Source organism: Zea mays, chromosome 8, assembly GCF_902167145.1.
Source record: "Zea mays cultivar B73 chromosome 8, Zm-B73-REFERENCE-NAM-5.0, whole genome shotgun sequence".
NCBI classification, from domain to species: Eukaryota; Viridiplantae; Streptophyta; class Magnoliopsida; order Poales; family Poaceae; genus Zea; species Zea mays.
Genome location: NC_050103.1, coordinates 123,004,097 through 123,018,822, shown reverse-complemented (window position 1 = coordinate 123,018,822; position 14,726 = coordinate 123,004,097). Strand labels below are relative to the sequence as shown.

The following is a 14,726-nucleotide window of genomic DNA, read 5'->3' as shown; positions in this document are numbered from 1 at the left end:
AAATAACTAATATCTGAAATATTAGATAGGGTGTCTAAATGTCCCTAACTAATTTTGGCCACTAACTATTAGCTTAGTACATTTAAATCTATCCGCTAATTTTTTAAATACTTCTTAAAACTGATTTTTAAGAGTGATTTTCTTTGATTATCTACCCCAAACTCCCGACGCGCCTGGAAATTTCCAGGTCCGGCGGACCTACCATGAGACCATCACCACGTGAACCGCCCAAAAATATCGCCGCGTTGCCGAGACGCCAACCACGAACGAACTACCCGGAACCAACCGACCGATTCAACCCCTTTTGCTGCCAGCCGCTCGTTCGTAGCGACGCGGTCTTTACCCGTGCTTTGCCGGACAGTCAACGTCCCCGCGCACGCCAGCGCAGCGCCAAAACAAACACCCGCCCGTCCCGTGTCCGCCAGGGATTCATCTCCGTCTGGCGCGAGACCTGCTCCTCCACCGCCTCTCCTCGCCCATAAATAGCGCCCACCGGATGGTTTATTCCCCTCGCGCTCTGGTTTTCATCTCTTCGCGTCGGTGTTGCTGTTCAAGCGCCTCACCTGTCCCCCTGTCTTCCCCTTTGCCCCTTCGTCGCCGCGGCGCGTTTGCGTTTTCCAATTCTTCCTTGTCTATACTGTCTCCGTTTGGACTTCGAGCTGGTTCGGTTTCGACTTCGGCTGATCTGTTCCGCTGCTGTTGCCCTTCCTTGTTCTCGCAGATCTCCATCGGGCGTTCCGCTTTCGTGCGACGCGGGGAGCGAGCCTTTGTTCGGTTGCGGGGTTGTTGGGTTTGCGGTTTATTTTTTCCCCTGCGATTCGTCTAGTCATCGTGTGCAGTTCGTCTAGTCATCGTGTCGATCTTGTTTCGTCCCGTCTTCTCATCGCGTGGGTTGCAGGATTGGATCCGATCTGGTGTTGGGAGTTCGTCATGTTCGCCAGAACTCGGAAGCAGGTCAGTGTTCTGTCAGATCCGACGGTTCATTGGTTTTGTCACTTGGAAAGCATGGATTCGGTGGTTTCAGGCCCAATCGTCTCCCGGTGTGGTACCACCAGAAATTGTCACTTGGACATGGATTCGGTGGTTTCAGGTTCAATCGTCTCCCGGTGCGGTAGCATCAGAAACCGATAGTGCAGTTGTGGCCTGCACACCAGGTGGATTTGGAGAACCTTCGGTACATTCTTATGTTAACGGCTGATCTCGCTTGTGGCCTTTTGGTTGTTTGTCCTCCTTAAACTTCAGATGCAAGAAGGTCTTTGCTGGTTATGGAGAGATCAGTTGAAGGGTGGAGGTTTGCTTATGGTTCATTCGTCGTTTCTCATTCTGATATCATCATATTGGTGCGAAGATTAGCATTTAGCACCGGACTTACTCTAAGCTTGATTGGAAATGCTGCTAGCTAGATCTGCAGAGGCAACATAGTTTTGGAAGTAGGTTGAGCCGTTGACTGGACTGGAGTTCGTAGTATTGGAGAGAAGATCGTTTGGATATATTTACCTATCGCCGTTCATATTATTAATTTTCTATCCGTTGCAATTTTAATTTCTTACATTGGGGTGATGGTTTTCTCCAGCAACTTGATTAAATGGATGGATGGGTTGGAGGCAAGTTTGATCCTGCTTCTGTTTAAGCAATCAGAAGTTCGGAATTGGTCTGAGTTCCTTGTGTTTGTTCACTAACCATCCTCCTGTAGATGTTCTAAAATTAACTGCACACATAAGCTCCCTTCAATGCTTCGTTACTGAATCTGCAGTTTTGGGATATATCAATTCAGAGTTGTGTGGAGGTTTGCTTACGTTCCTTGGTTTTGATCTGATATATATGGCTATTTTTATGTTGATCATGGTGGCGTGAAGATTGCCACCAGACTAAGCTTGATTGTCCTTAATTGGAAAAATGCAGTAGAGGCAATTGAGGTGATGTTTTGGACCTGGGTTGAAGCTTTGACCTGACTAAGTTCATGACATGCTGATAACATTGTTGGGATATATGTATCTCTCACACTTCTATTGGTACTCTTAATTTCTTGTTTCTTATATTTGGGCTGATGTTTTTCTCCAGCAACTGGATTACAACATCTGGATTGTATATGGATGGATTGAAGCCTGAGTTTGGTCCTGCTTCTACATGAACAATAATAAGTTCTGAACTATTCAGGGTTCCCTTTTTGTTCAAAAAACAGTTCTATCATGTCAAATGTTAGTTCACTCGTAGGCTACCTTCAATGATCCTAATGTGATCTGCAGTTTTGGAGGCATCACAACAGAGATAGGACTTCGCAGTTGAACTTGTCGGCGAATGATTGGACTTCATCCTATCCCACATTATTTGATGAACGTTCATGCTGTTTAAGTGTTCTAAGTGGTAACTATCAAATATATAGTTACCAGAGGGCGGTCTTGCTGATTGCAGATCTCTAGGTGGGATATTTGCATGGGCACAGAAGGAACCCGATCAATTCAAACCTACAACAACCTTTAACTCTCACTGTGTTTGTTCAGTGTGTTCTACCTTGAAGTAGATAATGATTGGGGTCTTCATTGCAGGTCTTCTCATATTTTTGCATGGGCTTGTCACGCCGCACGGAATATGGGCTGAGTACTAAACTTATCCAATTTACAAAATGCTAGTATATGAACCATGATGAAATTTCGTATAATTCGTAGTTGTAGAAGGCACTGGGTATGTTTGGACGTGGGAGATTCAAGCAGATATGGGTAGAACTACAACTTTGATTTAATCAAACGTGTTTCTGCTTCATCATGCTATATATGCTCTGACTGAAGCTTTAATTCTTGTGTTGCTATCATTTCTGCGTTCTGCAGATCATTTAGCTCAAGTAATTGGTAGTCCAACGGTCATGATACTTGTTTTGGTTTGGGATTAGCTTTATCTACATTTTTGTGCTCGCTTTTACATGTGGTTGCAGGGTAAGTTTGGCAATTGGAAATCCCTGTAGCGAAGAACTGATATTTAAAACTGGGGGCAGGTCAGAGATCATTCCGGTTGCGTTGGTTCCATCACTTGTTTTCAGTGATTTTAGATCTGAATGGTTGGCTAACATTCTGGCGCTCCAATGATATCGCTGGTCCAATGATATCACTGGTGTAGTAGTAGCAAGGTTTGAGATGCAGGGAGGACATTGGAGGTGGATTTTCCTCGCACTCTGGTTTTTCATCTCTTCGCGTCGATGTTGCTATTCAAGTGCCTCGCCTCGCATGTCCCTGTCTTGCCCTTTGTCCATTCGTCGCCATGACGCCTTTGCGATTTCCATTTCTTCCTTCTCTGTACTCTCTGTTTTGACTTCGAGCTGGGTCGGTTTCTACTCCGGTTGATCTTTTCTGCTGCTGTTGAGCTTCCGTGCTCTTGCAGATCCCCTTGGGACGTTCAGCTTTCGTGCCACGCTGGAGTGGGCCTGCGTTCGGTGGCGGGATTGTTGGGTTTGCGGTTTATTTTTTCCGGCAATTCGTCTAGTTCTCGTGTCGATCTTGTTTCATCTTCGCCTTCTCAGCGTATGTGCTGCAGGATTGGATCTGATATGAGTTGTTTGTCCTCCTTAAACTTCAGATGCAAGGAGGGTCTTTGCTGGTTATGAAAAGATCAGTTGAAGGGTGGAGGTTTGCTTATGGTTTATTCATCGTTTCTCATTCTGATATCATGGTGCAAAGATTAGCATCGGACTTGCTCTAAAGCTTGATGGAAATGACGCTGGCTAGATTTGCAGAGGCAACTTAGTTTTGGAAGTAGATTGAGGTGTTGACTGGAGTGGGAGCTCGTAGCATCGGCGAGAATATCGTTTGGATATATTTACCTACCTCTCTTCATATTATTAAATTTCTATCCGCTGCAATTTTACATTGGGGTGATGGTTTTCTCCAGCAACTCATGGATAGATGGGTTGGAGGCGAGTTTGATCCTGCTTCTGCTTGTGCAATCAGAAGTTTGGAATTGTTCAGAGTTCCTTGTGTTTGTTCACTAACCATCCTCCTGTCAATGTTCTTTGAAAGTTAACTTCACACATAGGCTCCCTTAATGCTTCGTTAGTGAATCTGTAGTTTTGGGAGAGGTCGGTTGAAGGGTGAAGGGTGGAGTTTGGTTGAAGGGTCGAGCTATGCTTACGTTCGTCGATTGAAGGGTGGAGGTTGTTTTTTTTCCAGCAACTGGATTGTATATGGATGGATTGGGGCCTAAGTTCGATTCTGCATTCTGCATGAGCAATAATAAGTCTGAGCTATTCCTGTCAAATGTTCTTGTTTCCTGTGTTTGTTCAATAATAACCATATCCTGTCAAATGTTCTTGGAAAATTTAGTTCCCTACTTCCCTCATAGGCTACCTAGTACCTACTCTTTTATTGGCACTCCTAAATTTCTTGTTTCTTATTATATTTGGGCTGGTGTTCTTCTCCAGCAACTGGATTATAGCAGCTGGTTTATATACGGATGGATTGGAGTCAGTTCGATTCTGCTTATTCGGGGTTCCCTTTTTTTGTCCAAAAAACCATCCTATCCTGTGGAAATTTATTTTACTCGTAGGCTACCTTCAACGATTTGATTGTAATCTGCAGTTTTGGAGGCATCGCCACAGAGATAGGACTTTGCAGCTGAACTTGTCGGTGAATGATTGATCGGACTTTATCCTATTCCACATTATTTGATGAACGTTCATGCTGTTTAAGTGTTCTAAGTGGTAACTATCAAATAAATAGTTATCAGAGGGTGGTCTTGCTGATTGCAGATCTCCAGGTGGTCTTGTGTTTGTTCAGTGTCTTCTATCTTGAAGTAGATAATGATTGGGGCCTTTATTGCAGGTCTTCTCATATTTTTGGATGAGCATGTCACGCGGAATATGTGTTGAGTAAACTTATCTAATTTACAAAATGCTAGTATATGAACCATGATAAAATTCAGATAATTCTTATTTAATCTGCAGTGATAGAAGACACCGGGCATGTTTGGGATGTGGGAGATTTAAGCAGATACGGGTAGAACTACAGTACTACAGTCTACAACTTTCATTTAATCGAACTTGTTTCTGCTTCGACTGAAGCTTTAATTCTTGTGCTGTTGGAATTTCTGTTCTGCAGATCATTTAGCTCAAATAATTGGTAGTCCAACGGTCACGATACTTGTTTTGGTTTGGGATTTCTGTGCTTTTGTCTACTTTATCTATGTTGTTGTGGTTGGCTGGTTGCTTTTACATGTGGTTGTATGGTAAGTTTGGCAATTGGAAATCCCTGTAGCGAAAACTGATATTTAAAACTGGGCCCTGGTCAGAAGTCATTCTGGTTGTGTTGGTTTCATCACTTGCTTCCAGTGATTTCAGATCTGAATGGTTGGCTAACATTCTGCCCTCTATGGATATTGCTGGTATAGCAGTAGTGAAGCACAAGATCTGGATCTATTTGGTACTGTATATCAAATCTATTTGGTACTGTATTTCAAATGATCATAGTATGTCGTTGTGTCCTTTATGTACCAAGACTATGTATTCTCTTGATGTATCGCTCTTTGTAACCTTTTAATATAAAGTCTCCTTTATCGAAAAGAGGTGCAGGACATTGGAGGTGGATTTTCCTCGCTCTCCGTTTATTCATCTCGGCGCGTTTGCGTTTTCCATTTCTTCCTTCTTTGTACACTCCGTTTCGACTTCGAGTTGGGTCAGTTTCTTCTCTGGCTGATCTCTTCTGCTGCTGTTGCGCTTTTGTGCTCTCGCAGATCCCTTTGGGGCGTTCCGCTTTCCTGCGACCCGGGGAGTGAGCCTGAGTTGTGGCAGGGTTGGTTGGGTTTGTAGTTTGTTTTTTCCTGCAACCCGTCTAGTTTTTGTGTCGAATCTTGTTTCGTCTTCGTTTTCTCTGTGCGTGGGTTGCAGGATTGGGTCCGATCTGGTGTTGGGGGTTCGTCGTGGTGCCGTGTGGCGATCTGTTTGCCCAAGTTCGGAGGCAGGTCAGTATTGTGTTAGATCCTACGGCTTTCTGGTTTTGTCAATTGGACATGGATTTGGTGGTTTCAGGCTCAATTGTCTGTCCCTGGTGTGGTACCATCAGAATCAGATAGCGCAGTCGTAGCTTGTGCACCAGGTGAATTTGGAGACCTTTCTTCTTATGTTAACGACTGATCTCGCTTGTGGCCTTTTGGTTGTTTGTCCTCCTTAAACTTCATCAGATGCAGAAGGGTCCTTTCTGGTTATGGAGAGATCAGTTGAAGGGTGGAGGTTTGCTTATGGCTCACTCGTCATTTCTCATTCTGATATCATCATATTGGTGCGAAGATTATTAGAACCAGACTTGCTCTAAGCTTGATTGGAGGTTTTGTCACTTGGACATGGATTTGGTGGTTTCAGGCTCAATTGTCTGTCCCTGGTGTGGTACCATCAGAATCAGATAGCGCAGTCGTAGCTTGTGCACCAGGTGAATTTGGAGACCTTCGTTCTTATGTTAACGACTGATCTCGCTTGTGGCCTTTTGGTTGTTTGTCCTCCTTAAACTTCATCAGATGCAGAAGGGTCCTTTCTGGTTATGGAGAGATCAGTTGAAGGGTGGAGGTTTGCTTATGGCTCACTCGTCATTTCTCATTCTGATATCATCATATTGGTGCGAAGATTATTAGAACCAGACTTGCTCTAAGCTTGATTGGAAATGCTGCTGGCTCGATCTGCAGGGGCAACAGAGTTTTGTAAAGTAGATTGAGGCCTTGACTCGAATGGAGTTTGTAGTATCATCGATGAGATCGTTTGGATAAATTTACCTATCGTTCTTCACATCCTTAAATGTCTATCTGCTGATTGGAAATGTTGCTGGTTGGATCTGCAGGGGCAACCGAGTTTTGGAAAGTAGATTAAGGCCTTGACTCGACTCGTTCATAGTATCGGCGATAAAATCGTTTGAATTAATTTACCTATCGCCCTTCAAATTCTTAGATTTCTATCCGCTGCCATTTTAATTTCTTATGTTGGGATGGTGGTTTTCTCCAGCAACTCGATTTGTGGATGGATGGGTTGGAGGCGAGTTAGATCCTGCTTCTGCTTTTGCCATCAGAAGTTTGGAAATGTTCAGAGTTGTTTGTTCACTAACCATCCTCCTGTCAATGATCTTTGAAAATGAACTGCACACATAGGCCCCCTTTAATGCTTGGTTAGTGAATCTGCAGAGTTTGTCTGGCTAGATGCAAAATGAAAGGTCCTTGCTGGTTTTGTCCTCCTAGATGCGGAAGGAAAGGTCCTCTGGTTATGGAGAGATCCGTTGAAGGGTGGAGGTTTGCTTAAATTCGTTGGTTTTGATTTGTTACATGGCTATTCTTATGTTAATCATGGTGGCGTGAAGATTGCCACCCGATTAATTAGAAACTTGATTGTCCTTGATTGGAAAAATGTAGAGGCAACAGAGGTGATGTTTTGGACGTAGATTGAAGCTTTGACTGGACTAAGTTCATGGCATGCCGATAACATCGTTTGGATATATGTATCTCTCACTTATTGGTACTCAAATTTCTTGTTTCTTATATTCGGGCTAGTATTTTTTTTCCAGCAACTGGATTGTATATGGATAGATGTCTTCTCATATTTTTGGGTGGGCTTGTCACGCAGAATATGTTTAGAGTAAACTTATCCAATTTACAAAATGCTAGTATATGAACCATGATAAAATTCAGATAATTCTTATTTAATCTGCAGCGATAGAAGTCACTGGGCAAGTTTGGGATGTGGGAGATTTAAGCAGATATTGGTAGAACTACAGCCCTACAACTTTCATTTAATCAAACTTGTTTCTGCTTTATCATGCTATATGCTTCGACTGGAGCTTTAATTCTTGTGCTGCTGGAATTTCTGTGTCTGCAGATCATTTGGCTCAAATAATTGGTAGTCCAACGGTCACGATACTTGTTTTGGTTTGGGATTTCTGTGGATGCTTTTGTCTAGCTTTATCTATGTTGTGGTTGCTTTTACATGTGGTTGTAGGGTAAGTTTGGCAATCAAAAATCCCTGTAGCGAAGAACTGATATTTAAAACTGGGGGCAGGTCAGAAATCATTCCGACTGTTTGGTTGGAGCACGCCGTTGTGCAACTGCACGCGTGGAGTTTTAAATCCAGCCTTGTTTGGTTCTCTTCTCTACCCATGCAGGCTCATCGGATGCAAGATATGTCATTCGGCCAGGCTCCACAGATACGCCGGTGGAGCGCGTATTGGCGCGTGCAGGCTCCAAGCTTGCCGCCCGCATGCAGCAGCGCCAAATACAAAATATTATTTTAATTTGTTTTTTATTATATCTTTTAATTAAACGATTTAATTACTAAACTAATTTCATATTTATGTTTCTAAGATTTTTATGAACAAAACTAAACCATTGATACTTATATATATTTGAACATTTATTTATGTACCCTTATGTTTTAATTTACACAACCAAACATAGTCTATATCTAGTATGCATGAGTTTGTGCAAACAACCAAACAAATATGACTTGCATGAGCTCAATCGGGTGCTACTTATCCTGGCTCATGTCGAGCAGTCTGGCTACGCTGCTACGGCAACCAATCAGATGGATTCCGGTTGTGTTGCTGCAAAATGAAAGGTACCTTCTGGTTTTGTCCTCCTAGATGTGGAAGGAAAGGTCCGCCTTGTTATGGAAAGATCAGTTGAAGGGTGGAGGTTTGCTTACTTTCGTTGGTTTTGATTTGTTATATGACTGTTCTTATGTCAATCATGGTGGCGTGATGATTGCCACCTGATTAATTAGAAGCCTAATTGTCCTTGATTGGAAAAATGATGTAGAGGCAACATAGGTGATGTTTTGGACGTAGATTGAAGCTTTGACTGGATTGCAAATGGATGGATTGGGGCCTGAGTTCGATTCTGCTTCTGCGTCAGCAATAATAAGTTCTGAACTCTTCAGGGTTCCTTGTTTGTTCAAAAAAAACCATCCTATATGTCAAATGTTCTTCGAAATTTAGTTCACTTGTAGGCTACCTTCAATGATTCGATTGTAATCTGGATTTATTTGGTACTGTATATCAAATGATCATAGTATGTGGTTGTGTCCTTTAGAGGTGCAGGTTGGAGGTGGATTTTCCTCGCTCTCCGTTTATTCATCTCGGCGCGTTTGCGTTTTCCATTTCTTCCTTCTTTGTACACTCCGTTTCGACTTCGAGTTGGGTCAGTTTCTTCTCTGGCTGATCTCTTCTGCTGCTGTTGCGCTTTTGTGCTCTCGCAGATCCCTTTGGGGCGTTCCGCTTTCCTGCGACCCGGGGAGTGAGCCTGAGTTGTGGCAGGGTTGGTTGGGTTTGTAGTTTGTTTTTTCCTGCAACCCGTCTAGTTTTTGTGTCGAATCTTGTTTCGTCTTCGTTTTCTCTGTGCGTGGGTTGCAGGATTGGGTCCGATCTGGTGTTGGGGGTTCGTCGTGGTGTCGTGTGGCGATCTGTTTGCCCAAGTTCGGAGGCAGGTCAGTATTCTGTTAGATCCAACGGTTCATTGGTTTTGTCACTTGGACATGGATTTGGTGGTTTCAGGCTCAATTGTCTGTCCCTGGTGTGGTACCATCAGAATCAAATAGCGCAGTCGTAGCTTGTGCACCATGTGAATTTGGAGACCTTCGTTCTTATGTTAACGACTGATCTCACTTGTGGCCTTTTGGTTGTTTGTCCTCAAACTTCATCAGATGCAGAAGGGTCCTTTCTGGTTATGGAGAGATCAGTTGAAGGGTGGAGGTTTGCTTATGGCTCACTCGTCGTTTCTCATTCTGATATCATCGTATTGGTGCGAATATTATTAGAACCAGACTTGCTCTAAGCTTGATTGGAAATGCTGCTGGCTCGATCTGCAGGGGCAATAGAGTTGTGTAAAGTAGATTGAGGCCTTGACTCGACTGGAGTTCGTAGTATCATCGATGAGATCGTTTGGATAAATTTACCTATCGTTCTTCACATCCTTAAATGTCTATCTGCTGATTGGAAATGTTGCTGGTTGGATCTGCAAGGGCAACCGAGTTTTGGAAAGTAGATTAAGGCCTTGACTCGACTCGAGTTCATAGTATCGGCGATAAGATCGTTTGAATTAATTTACCTATCGCTCTTCATATTCTTAGATTTCTATCCGCTGCCATTTTAATTTCTTATGTTGGGATGGTGGTTTTCTCCAGCAACTCGATTTTTGGATGGATGGGTTGGAGGCGAGTTAGATCCTGCTTCTGCTTTTGCTATCAGAAGTTTGGAAATGTTCAGAGTTGTTTGTTCACTAACCATCCTCCTGTCAATGATCTTTGAAAATTAACTGCACACATAGGCTCCCTTTAATGCTTGGTTAGTGAATCTGCAGAGCTTGTCTGGCTAGATGCAAAATGAAAGGTCCTTGCTGGTTTTGTCCTCCTAGATGCGGAAGGAAAGGTCCTCTGGTTATGGAGAGATCCGTTGAAGGGTGGAGGTTTGCTTAAATTCGTTGGTTTTGATTTGTTACATGGCTATTCTTATGATCATGGTGGCGTGAAGATCGCCACCCGATTAATTAAACTTGATTGTCCTTGATTGGAAAAATGTAGAGGCAACAGAGGTGATGTTTTGGACGTAGATTGAAGCTTTGACTGGACTAAGTTCATGGGCATGCTCTCTTTTATTGGTACTCTTGAATTTGTTGTTTCTTATTTTTGGGCTGGTGTTCTTCTCCAGCAACTGGATTGTAAATGGATGGATTGGTGCCTGAGTTCGATTCTGCTTCTGCGTCAGCAATAATAAGTTCTGAACTCTTCAGGGTTCCTTGTTTGTTCAAAAAAAAAACCCATCCTATATGTCAAATGTTCTTCTAAAGTTAGTTCACTTGTAGGCTACCTTCAATGATTCGATTGTAATCTGCAGTTTTGGAGGCATCGCAATGGAGATAGGACTTTGCAGTTGAACTTGTTGGCGGATGATTGGACTTCCTATCCCACATTATTTGACGAATGTTCGTGCTGTTTAAGTGTTCTCTGTTCTCACTATCAATTGGATAGTTACCAGAGGTTGGTCTTGCTGATTGCAGATCTCTAGGTGGGATACTTGCATGGGCACAGAAGGATCCAGATCTATTCAAACCTACAACAACCTTTAACTCATTGTGTTTGTTCAGTGTCTTCTACCTGGAAGTAGATAATGATTGTGGTCATTGTTGCAGGCCTTCTCATATTTTAGCATGGGCTTGTCACACGGAATATGTGTGGGGAGTACTAAACTTTGTGTTTGTTCAGTGTCTACTACCTGGAAGTAGATAATGATTGGGGTCATTGTTGCAGGCCTTCTCATATTTTTGCATGGGCTTGTCACACGGAATATGTGTGGGGAGTACTAAACTTATCTAATTTACAAAACGCCTATGAGTTGTTTTGTGCTTCAACAATCTAAATTACAAGGGTGCTTCTAATTCATTTCTGTCAACAGTCCTATCCAGTTTCTTTCTTCAACCAGTAGCTCTTTGTGCTGCAACAATCTAAATTACAAGGATGCTTCTAATCCTTCATTTCTGCCAACAGTCCTATCCAGTTACTTTCTTCAACCAGTCTTTCAAGTTTGTGCAGGTGTGGCACACAGAAGCTGAGATAGAATCTCCAACCATCGGTGCTGTCTTCAAAGCCCATCCCTGTTCCATTGGCCATTTGATTTGCCTTGAATTTGAAGGTTTTTTAAGCCTATCACTGAACCAAAATAGACAAATCATCATAGATGGTCTCTTTAGTAAATGTAGGTTTTGCACTTGAAACTTTAAAGTTCAGTCTGATCCTGATCATAATGTGTGCCTATCTTCTGAAATTTAGTACCTTCAATTTTGCTAGCCAGAGAACTTTCAGATAGTGTGCATAGTGTGTATTGAAGCTTGATTACTTGGACTGATCTACTGTTTCAGATGCTTTGAATCCTCCATGCTATAGTTATATGATCTACATGATCACAACCGAGACGATACATTGTCCAGAGATTGCACTAACTACTGTTCCTGAATATTGACTGCATATCACTTTCCATTTCAATTGTTTGATTTGGATTTTTGGTGGTTTGCTTGGTTTCCAGTTATTTGAGAGAATTAATGCTTGGATGTTAGGAGTGAGGAGGCACTCAAATACTCTTTGCTCATACTGCCATTTTACATTGGAAATTGGATCCATTTGGAGCTAAGGTTAGGCTACTCCTTTGCACTACCTTTATTTTGAAGCTGTCCTTATTAATCTGCATGCCTCATCTGATGGCTCAGGTCCACTATTTGCGCTGATATCCAGCAAGAACTCTTTCTTGACATACATACCTTCATTGAGCAAAATTGTTTTGTTACTGAAATTGTAGGTACTTGAGCATATGTGCATCGTATTCTTTATGGTCCCAAATACCCAAATTTTCTTTTAGGACCCCTACTAATGTTTAATCTAGTTTCTGGTTTGCTTCTAATTTTACTTTCTGTGGTATAACCCCTAGTCCACTTACTGGTTCAGTTATGCATTATTAGTATAAGGCTGTTGACTGCATTGTTTATGAAAGTCAAGAAAGGATGTTAGTGCTTCTGTGCATGCCAAAAGAAAATCTCTCTGAACAAACTTGGCTTCTATGTGCTTATTGTTTGACCATTTCTGTCGTGGACTAGCAGTAGTGCCTTATATACATGGATTTTCAATTTATCACAAGTTTGGGTTCAAGTTGACTCATCCTAATTTATAGATCAAATAAGGTTGTGCTAAAGTCAGTGGAAGCTTAGTGCTTGCTTAAATCTGTTACAACTGGGTTTCTTGAATCTTGACCTTGAGTGAACTTGAATGGTTGGTTCCATTTGTGTCATCTGTACAGCTTGGTGTTTGGTCATGCAAGCTAGGATATGATTGCTTCTGTTTCTGTAATTCTGTACTATCTCCAAATTAGCATGTTCATTCATCTTGTTATAATGGTGATTGAGTAGTTAGGCTAATTTAACACTAGGATTGCATTTGGTTAGGTCCTTGCAAAATTGTCCAGGTAACATTGGCGATGACAATAGTACCTTAACCTAGCTAGGATATGTTTGGTCATGCAAGCTAGGATGTTGGAAGTCTTAACTGTACATAAGATTGCACGAGTGTACATTGTACACTGGCTGTTTTTTTAGCTTTGCACTTGCTCAAATTTCTATGGATCTTTGTTGATGGTATGATTTTTATTAAAGCTGGTTCCTGTTGCTGTTCAGTCCTCGAGATCATTAGGTTATTCGAATTAGGTATACAAGTGCTCTGACCATTCAACTAATATGTTCGACGCAGAACCGGTTATACGATTTGTTTTTTTTTTCAAATTATGTCTGGGAACACGATTTCTTTGTGTAATTGTTTGTATTTCCTGATTTGTTGTTTGTTTGCGGTTTAACACTGCCTTTGCCGGTCCAAGCCCGGATGAGAAATGTGGAGGGAACTGCAGTGTTTCTCACTCCCATAATTGGCATCAGGCTACCGGGAAGAAATGTTGTTTGGTCAAAACAGCTAGACTCAGAGCGCAGAGGGCGTAACCTAATCATCAAGCGGCAGTACAGTCATGCCTCCAGCCGTGTCTGGTAGCCTGGTAGTGGTAGTAATACTAGTTGTTTTGGAGACTGCATGCAAGTTCTTTTCAAGGAGTGCTGAACAAGTTTATTTATCAAGTCCTTTTTAGGAGTGCTGAACAAGTTTATTTATCTCATTACGCGCTGAAGAACTCAAGGCACAGCAAGCTACCTGAAGCCGTTTCGTTGATCTTCGAACCAATGGATACCTCTAATCTTCAGCGAAGTATGCACGTACAAAACTCTATTCAGCAAGCTACCTGACCGCCTGAGTCCTTATTAGGGACTAGGAGGGATGGTAATGGGTCGGTTGGATGGTAATGGGTCGGTTGGATTCGGGTCGGGTGAAGTAAAACTCTATCCACAATTACACGCAATTACACATGTGAAGTCTACCTAAACCTCTTGGATTCGGGTTGGGTAAAATAAAAACCCATCCGCAATCGCATCAGTGAAGTCTACCTAAACCTATCTGTGCGTAATTTTAAACCAGCACCTAAATCCCCAAATCCGTCGTAAGGTACATGTGTTTCAGTTCAACTGTCAATGTGCCAAGCAAAGGCCAAAGGGCCCATAGACATGTGAAGTCTATCTAAACCTATCCGTGTTGTATCTGCGTAATTTTAAACCAGCACCCAAATCCATCGTAAAGTACATGCGTTGCGTAATTTTAAACCAGCACCCAAATCCATCGTAAAGTACATGCGGTGCGTAATTTTAAACCAGCACCCAAATCCATCGTAAAGTACATGCGTTGCGTAATTTTAAACCAGCACCCAAATCCATCGTAAAGTACATGCGGTGCGTAATTTTAAACCAGCACCCAAATCCATCGTAAAGTACATGTGTTTCTGTTTAACTGTCAATGTGCCAAGCAAAGGCCAAAGGGCCCATACCCTAGAGGTCTGGTAATGGTGGTAACGGACGGCTCCTAAAGTACATGCGTTTTTGTTCTTCCTCCGGCCGACGATGCTAAGTTTTTCACAGCGAAACTTAATATCCTTCTATGTGCTTATGGTACACATGATTTTGAGGTAAATTCACTAGAAAATCAAAGTATGGTGGACGCTATATCTTGCCACACTGAGAGCTCTGCCCCTGTTGTTATGGTTATTAAGTCTATATTTAAATATAGACATAGACATAAAAATTAATAGACATAAGATTAATAGCTATAGCCGATACTATTTAGATATTTTTGTTTTTGAAATTGG

At 42.2% G+C, this 14,726-nt stretch overlaps 1 long non-coding RNA gene across 1 annotated transcript; it reads left to right on the top strand.

Annotated features, from left to right (window-relative positions):
- The first annotated feature begins 428 nt into the window (after nucleotides 1–428).
- LOC109941443 (uncharacterized) lies at nucleotides 429–13,669 on the top strand. The gene is made up of 2 exons (XR_002264078.2): nucleotides 429–8,014; nucleotides 8,118–13,669. It is a non-coding gene; the product is annotated as an uncharacterized lncRNA (long non-coding RNA).
- The last annotated feature ends 1,057 nt before the right edge of the window (nucleotides 13,670–14,726 follow it).